At 38.3% G+C, this 8,000-nt stretch overlaps 1 pseudogene; it reads right to left on the minus strand.

The window, feature by feature from the left end:
- Positions 1-4,652: 4,652 nt before the first annotated feature.
- Positions 4,653-5,713, minus strand: LOC100521816 (small ribosomal subunit protein eS1 pseudogene; annotated as a pseudogene).
- Between the last annotated feature and the right edge of the window lie 2,287 nt (positions 5,714-8,000).

Raw genomic sequence — 8,000 nt, forward strand, 5'->3', positions numbered from 1 at the left:
TGAGTAAAACTCTGGATAGTCAGAAGAATTTAGGGAAAAGGAATGGTATGAACAGGTGGGGGTGAGGAAGGCTGCATAGTCTCTGGAATCTGAAGCCCAGGAAGCAGCTAGAGATGAGATAGAGATGAGGACAGATCCTGGAAACAACAGAATTTGTCCAGTGAATAGATAATGAATATGGTGAAACTTTCTCCTCAAGGGAATTATATCTTGAAGGTAACGGTATTTTTAGCCAGATTTAGTCTAGAAAGATGTCTCTGGCAGCAAACAAGGTAGAGGAGGAATAGAAAATGGGTAACAAAGAAGTTGGAGCATATGAGGTTTTGCATTAAACTCGTGGGAAATGAAAAGGGTCTAAAACTCCAGCAATCCTACTCTTGCGCATATATCCAGACAAAACTCTCCTTGAAAAAGACACATGCACCCATATGTTCATTACAGCACTATTCACAATAGCCAAGACATGGAAACAACCTAAATGTCCACTGACAGATGAAAGGATTAAGAAGATATGGTATATATACACAATGGAATACTACTCAGCCATATAGAAGAACAAAATAATGCCTTCACAGCAACATGGATGGAACTAGAGACTCTCATACTAAGTGAAGTAAGTCAGAAAGAGGAAGACAAACACTGTATCATATCATTGACATCTGGAATCTAATATACAGCACAAATAAACCTTTCCACAGAAAAGAAACTCATGGACCTGGAGAATAGACTTAGGGGAGTCCGTTGCCAAGAGGGAGGGGGAGGGAGGGTGGTGGTGGAAATCTGGGGTTAATAGATGGAAACTATTGCCTTTGGAATGGATAAGCAATGAGATCCTGATGTATAGGACTGGGAACTATATCGAGTCACTTATGATGAATCATGATGGAGGATCACATAAGAAAAAGAATGCATATTTGTATGTGTGACTGGGTCACTTTGCTGTACAGTAGAAAATTGACAGAACACTGTAAACTTACTATAATGGAAAAAATAAAAATCATTCAAAAAAAGAAAAAGAAAAGGGTCTAAACGAAGATAGAAATGAGAATTGAAAGGATAGAAGAGCTCAGATAGACCTTTTTATTTGACAACCAATTGGTGGGGCATAAAGCAATGGAAAAGCCTTTTCCTACATGTAAACAAATCTTCCAAGTCAGATGTGGGACAAGTAACATCTCACATTTTTTTCTAGAATCAATTCAAATATAAATACCCTAATTGTACAGTAAATATAGCTTTCGACTTCATGAAGTATAAGGTAAGGTAATAAGAGGTGCCCAACATTGTTGACTCTGTTGGGAATGAAAATATGAAGCCTCAAGGCAATTATTATGCCCCCAAATAAAGATAATAACTTCTGACATTAGTATATAATAGAGTTTAATTATGTAGTACAGACTAAAAATGTTATTGGGGCACCAGCGACTAACATGAGCTTTTGAGTAATTGGTAGACACTATGTTCACCAAGCTTAGATTTAATATCTTTGACTTTTTTGTTCATGGAAGTGGATAAAGGGTCAAATGAGTTGATCAGTTTCTCCACTTGCTCAAGAATCATTTCCTACCCACTTTCAAATCTTTAGAAAGAATAGGTGCTTTTAACTTCCTATTAGAAGAATTTTCCAAAAACTGATGATTTTCAATGTCAAAGAGTTCTTCTGACTAAATTACTCCTGGTAACTCTCTCTTTTACATCATTCTGAATAATTCTACTCCCACCTTTTTCACTTTCAAATATTTGTAGAATCTTATAATATACCCTCCAGTTATTACTTGCCTGGCCAGATATTTGTCTACTTAAATCTTTTCTTATAAATTAATCCCTTCTTTCTCTTAATCATCGCAATTGCTTTCTCCTGGCCTAGCTCCAGTTTTTCTTCAAATTATTGGTTCTGAGGTAACCTAATGTCTAACGTAGTATTTTAGGCTTAAATGATATCTGGATATTTCCTTTTTATTTATTCATCATACTGCCCATGTGTGTGAGTTTTGCTATCATTGCCCTTATAGACTTTTGACCAGGCAGAAATATACCTCATACTTGAAAGATAATTATGTTTCCCAACTCTGATTTAAAAAAAATATCCATTTTTATATATCACTTGTCTACTATCAGAAAAAAATATAAAGTAATCCATCATCACTATAGTTAGTTGAATTCATTTTTGGTGCCTTTTTTCCTTCAATTTTTATTTTAGCACATATGTGTCTTGTGTAGTCTTTGTAAAAAATTGATTACGTTAGAATATTTTATTTCTCAAAATATGTATCACCTAGTGGAAATGAATCTATTCTCAAAAATTATATGCATAATTTTTGTATTATATTTTACCTAAATTCGTATATAGACTAAGGAAATGTAATTAGAAGAAATGATTATCTAGAGTCCCCTGTTGGCTCATCAGTTTAAGGATCCAGCATTGTCACTGTGGTGGCATGGGTCACTGCTGTGGCATGGAGGAACTGTGAAATTTTGTAGAAAAATTTACATTCTACATCTGTTATGATGTAATCTTTAAAATAATATTTTTCCAAATTCAAAAAAATTTGAAATCCATTGATGCAGATAAGCACGTAATTCCCAATCATAGAGTTAAAAAGTAAGCTGATACTTCTATTTTGGGATTTATAGAATTTAAAAATACGTGTTCCCTACAGAAAAGAAACAAACTCGTGGACATGGAGAACAGACTCGTGGTTGCCAGGGGGGAAGGGGAGGGAGAGGGATAGACTGGGCATTTGGGGTTAGGAGATGCAAACTATAGCATTTAGAGTAGATAAGCAATGAGATCCTGCTGTATAACATAGGGAACTATATCCAATCATTTATGATGGAACACGATGGAGAATAATCTGAGAAAAAAATGTATAAATATGTGTGTGTGTGTGTGTGTGTGTGTGTGTGTGTGTGTGTGTGTGTGTGTGTTTATAACTGGGTCACTTTACTGTACAGCAGAAATTGATAGGACATTATAAATCAACTATAATAAAAAAAATTTAAATACTTGTTGCCTATGCCAGAGAGACAAATAATCCTTCATCCCATGTCCTCAGCCTTGGCAACACAAATCATGAAATTATATTCCCTCTTTTGTATCTGAAATCATGTGATGGAGAGACTTGTTTTTACCTTTTCTTCTCATCCCTCCATGTTTCCTTGAACCAAGTATTTATCTATATTGAAAAGGGCAAACGATCTCCCCAACTATATTAAGGGTAAATGATCTCCCCAACTATATTCAGAGCTCTTTTCAGGCAAAAGTCTTATTTTAGTTTTCAATACTTATGCAGAGTATTTGGCATATAGTAGTTATTCAAGAAACACTCACTGAATTCATGAAGCATGAATTATTGGATAAATCATGATCACTTCTCCAGTGCTGGCAATCTATGCAAAGATGGACACAGGATTTCCGTAAGGAAGTAAAAAAGGAATTTACTCAGAGTAAAACTACCACACTTTGCTGTCTTCATTATTTTTCCATTCCATCTTCTTGATTCCCAGGAACCTGATATGCTCCAGTGCCCATTTCTAAAATTGTTGGCCATTTGATAGCAGTAAATCAGACATTAGAAAGCAAATGTGAGATCTGAATAAGCTCAGTAAATTGAATGATAGTACTATATTCCTACTAGTACTGCTAATTCCCTTATTGTGTTCTGTGATTATGTAAGATACCATTCTTGTTTTTAGGAAACACATACAGAAGTATTTAGGGGAAAGAGACATTATCTCCACAATTTGATCGTGAAAAAAATCCATAGAGAGAGGCAAAGAAGAGAGGAAAGGACTAAGCAAATGTAGTAGAATGTTAACATTTGGGTGAAAGTAGATGAGAATTCTTGGTGCTAATTTATGTAACTTTTCTATAAATCAGAAATTATTGTTACTTTAAAATAAAGAGTTGTTTTAATAGTCATGCTAAAACATGATTAAAGAAGACAATTTAGGTGACGCAAACTTTAATGTTTTATGAAGGGAACAGAGGGAAACTGCAAAACGGGACAGAAAGCAGGGCGCTTGTACAGGATAAAGATTAAAGAACCAAGGAGAGGAAGGGGGAGGGGAGTAGGGGCGGGAAGGAGTGGGAGTTTGTGTTTAGCAGATGTAAACTATTGCATATAGGATGGATAAGCAACCATAGGTCCTACTGTATAACACAGGGAACTACATCCAATACCCCATGATAAACCATATGCATATGGTTTTTATATATATATGTGCATGTGTATAATTGAGTCATTTTGCTCTACAACAGAAATCAACAGAACATTGCAAATCAACTATACTTCAATTTAAAAAATAAAAATGTTAAAAATTAATGCTAAAGAATAAGGGAGAGGAAAATAGAAGATATTTGACTGGCTAGTGGCATATAGTCAACCTTATTTGGGGGCGAGAAGGAACAAGGAAATAAGTACAGAGCCCAGAGCAGGCTCTATATGTGGGGACCAGCTGATAGGATAGATTGTGTTTCTGGTCAAGGGGAGCACTTACAGGGACAGAGCATAATCTGTTTTAATTTGGTGACGTGATGCTGCTCCATCTTGGGCTTAGAAAGTTATTTTGACAGTGCCCTTTATTTGTTTCGTTTTGTCTTGTTTTTTGCAAATAAGATCTTTTATTTGTCACCATTAAACATATGAATTTTAAGCAGATTTTTGGACAGGGGGCTCATATCCATCAGCTCTTTTGACTTTAGCACCTGTCTCAGCCCCACTAGCGTTTCCAGAACTACTACCTTTACCATGTAGCTCCATAAGTTTTCCCAATTCAAACTTGGGCTTCTTCAGCATTTTTACTTCTCTAACAAAGACATCATAGAGCAAATAAATAGATTGGCAAGCCCTTTCTATGTCCTTTCCAGTGCCGTCTGGAATCAATTTATTGACCACTTCTTTTAATTCATTTGTCTGCACCTCTCGGGTCATGATTTCCATCACCTTCTTCCGGATTTGGCAGACCTGTTGGTGCTGGGCATAGGAGGTCTTCCAAATCTGATTATTGCGTTTTTTAGTAAAACCAATACAGAATAGACAGAGCAAATAACCATTGGTAGTCCTTTTTTTTTTTTTTTTTGTCTTTTTTAGGGCCATACCCACAGCATATGGAGGTTCCCAAGCTAGGGGTCTAATCGGAGCTGTAGCCACTGAGCTACACCACAGCCACAGCTACACCAGATCCGAGCCATGTCTGTGACCTACAGCACAGCTCACAGCAATGCAAGATCCTTAACCCACTGAGCTAGGCCAGGAATCCAGCCCACAACCTCATGGTTCCCAGATTCATTTCCGCTGCACCATGACAGGAAATCCACCTTCGGTAGTCTTGACATCAACATGAGCTTCAATCATGTGCTGCCATTTTTTGACCATTGAGCATATTTTGTCATGGACAAGATCCATGCCATGGAAGTTGGTCAGGCTGTTTCTGGCTGGAACATCCTCAGTAATCAGCTTGAATTTCCTAAATGCAACTTCATTATTCCAAAGCTCAGCAAGGCTCACTTCAAACCCCAACCCTGGAGGCCATCAGATGCGATTTTGGCTCCTCAAATTCTAGTGATTAGTGTTTTCCCATTGTTTCTTATAATGAACATAGTTTGTGCTTTCACACCATACCAATCTGTCTTAGAAAATGGGTCAACCACTTTCTTCTTAGCTTCCTTTTTGCCGCCTTTGGTAAGGTGCTTGTTCTTGCCAGCCACCATGGTTCTGCAGAGAGCCAAAGGGCAACAGTGCCCTTTGACTGGTCATTTATCATTTGTAAAATTGTTAGGGAACCATTGACTGAAACTGCCCACATTGGCCATGCATGACAGTAGCCACTTACAAGAGTTATCTCACAGCAGGTGACCTTGGTAGGAACATGGTGCTGCCCTGAAGACTAACTAGGAGGATTTGGGAGGGGCCAATTGGAGAGAGGAGATGACCAACCTCCCAGGATCCTTGGTGCTGGAATCCATCTTGGCTGAGATGTGAACATGTCAGACCCTAAGCCAGACCAAGTACCAGCCAAGCAGGATGATTGGCCAGAGACAACCCGGAAACTAAACCATTCCCATAAAACTGGAGACCGAGAGCCAACTGGCAGAGCAGCTCCCCTGGGTTCCCTTACCCTGCTAATTTCCGCCAGGAGAGGAGGGAGGTCGTTCCCAATAAAATCTCTTGCTTCATCAGCACATGTGTCTCCTCGGACAATTCATTTCCGAGTGTTAGACAAGAGCAAATTCTCGGGCCCTAGAAGGGTTCCCCCTTCCTGCAACAAAAGGTTTTCACATTTTACTTTATTTCACAGCAATTTTTTCTTTTTTCCCTTAGAAAGAAAACAAAGTCAGAATATCTAATTAAAGTGCCAGAACTCAGAGTTGAAGGCTTCCAACTTGAAGCACGGAGTTATTTGTTCAACATCCCATTCTGCTTCTTATAATTTAAAAAATGACTCGAATTGATTTCCTTGAGGCATTTTAAGAGTCTGGTGTCATTAAGGAGCATTTTGTAAACAATTGGTCAAATAAATGAACACAGCCTTTTTCTCACACCCAGAGGCATCAGTCCCATCAAAAGCTTATCTATCCTACCAGTGCTGTCTTGGGCCCCTCTGATCTGCCCCTGATCTCCCCTCATTCTCATCCACAGAACCCTCTCGATCACTATGCCATGGACTGGGCTCACAAATATGTGGCAATAGACAAGATATTCGGATTCTCCGAGAAATCTAATGAAAAAGGAATTTGTGGAGGGGAAAAGTGAAATATATTAAATCAAGGGTGTAGAGCACCTCTAGTTTCTTACTGGCCCTGAGCACATCCGAATGGTACCCAAGTGCCTGGGAAAAATGAGGACTGTCCCGAGAGTGACCTCTTCCAGACCACTCCATATACCCTTTAATTAACTCTGACTTCTAGGGGCCTGAAAAAGTAACCACAATTCTACACAATGTCTTTCTGGGATTCATTTACACCCTGGAAGAATATGTATGAATAGGTCTTTTCCTCAGACTTATTGATTTCCAGATGCCATGCTTTAGCTTCAAGAATTTTTTTTTTTTTTTTTTTTGTCTTTTCTGTCTTTTTTGCTATTTCTTGGGCCGCTCCTGCAGCATATGGAGGTTCCCAGGCTAGGGGTCGAATCGGAGCTGTAGCCACCGGCCTACGCCAGAGCCACAGCAACTTGGGATTCGAGCCGCGTCTGCGACCTACACCACAGCTCACGGCAACGCCGGATGGTTAACCCACTGAGCAGGGGCAGGGGCCGAACCCGCAACCTCATGATTCCTAGTCGGATTCGTTAACCACTGCGCCACAACAGGAACTCCCCAAGAATTGTTTTCATCTGTTTGAGTCAACACTCTTAAATGTTTAACCACTTCCCAATCATTTTTAAAATTTTTTGCTCCATACACACTGATTTCAATAATCTCAGCTATTTTGATATTTTACACACTTCAAAAGCAGAAAAAAAATAACTGGTGTAACTGGAGCAGATTTTATTACAAAGAAAACTACTTTTCCTACATTTTGCAACAACTCATTAGCTAAGTAGTTAAAGCACTTTCCTTTTCTCCCTGGAAACACTGACCCTGAACTGACAACAAAACCCTAGGTGGGATATTTAAATCTTAAGTGAGTGGTCAGTTAAGTGCCTGTAGAGGTAAAAGGACAGACAGCATATTTGCTATGCTAATGGAACCTATTTACTTCAAGGAACGTGACAAAAACATCAATCAAATCAGAAGAGGCTATTAAGGATTGTTAACTCCCTTTCAGATGAGCAATGATTTCCATAGGGATTTAAATAAATATTCATGAAAAGGACCAATGACAGAAATTTCACCAAAAATCATACCACAGTAAGGTTTCTACACAGCTCATGACAAAACTTATGTAGTTCTGAATTTCACAGAAGATAGAACAATTTGGGAATACATTTCTCCTTTTAAAATACTGATGAAGATTAGCATTTTTTTTTCATTTTAAACCCAAAATACATTTATTT

The sequence above is a fragment of the Sus scrofa genome, chromosome 11 (assembly GCF_054392235.1).
Source record: "Sus scrofa isolate SSC_HxYL_T2T_F1_AM1 chromosome 11, Sscrofa_HxYL_maternal_Yorkshire_Landrace_v2.0, whole genome shotgun sequence".
NCBI classification, from domain to species: Eukaryota; Metazoa; Chordata; class Mammalia; order Artiodactyla; family Suidae; genus Sus; species Sus scrofa.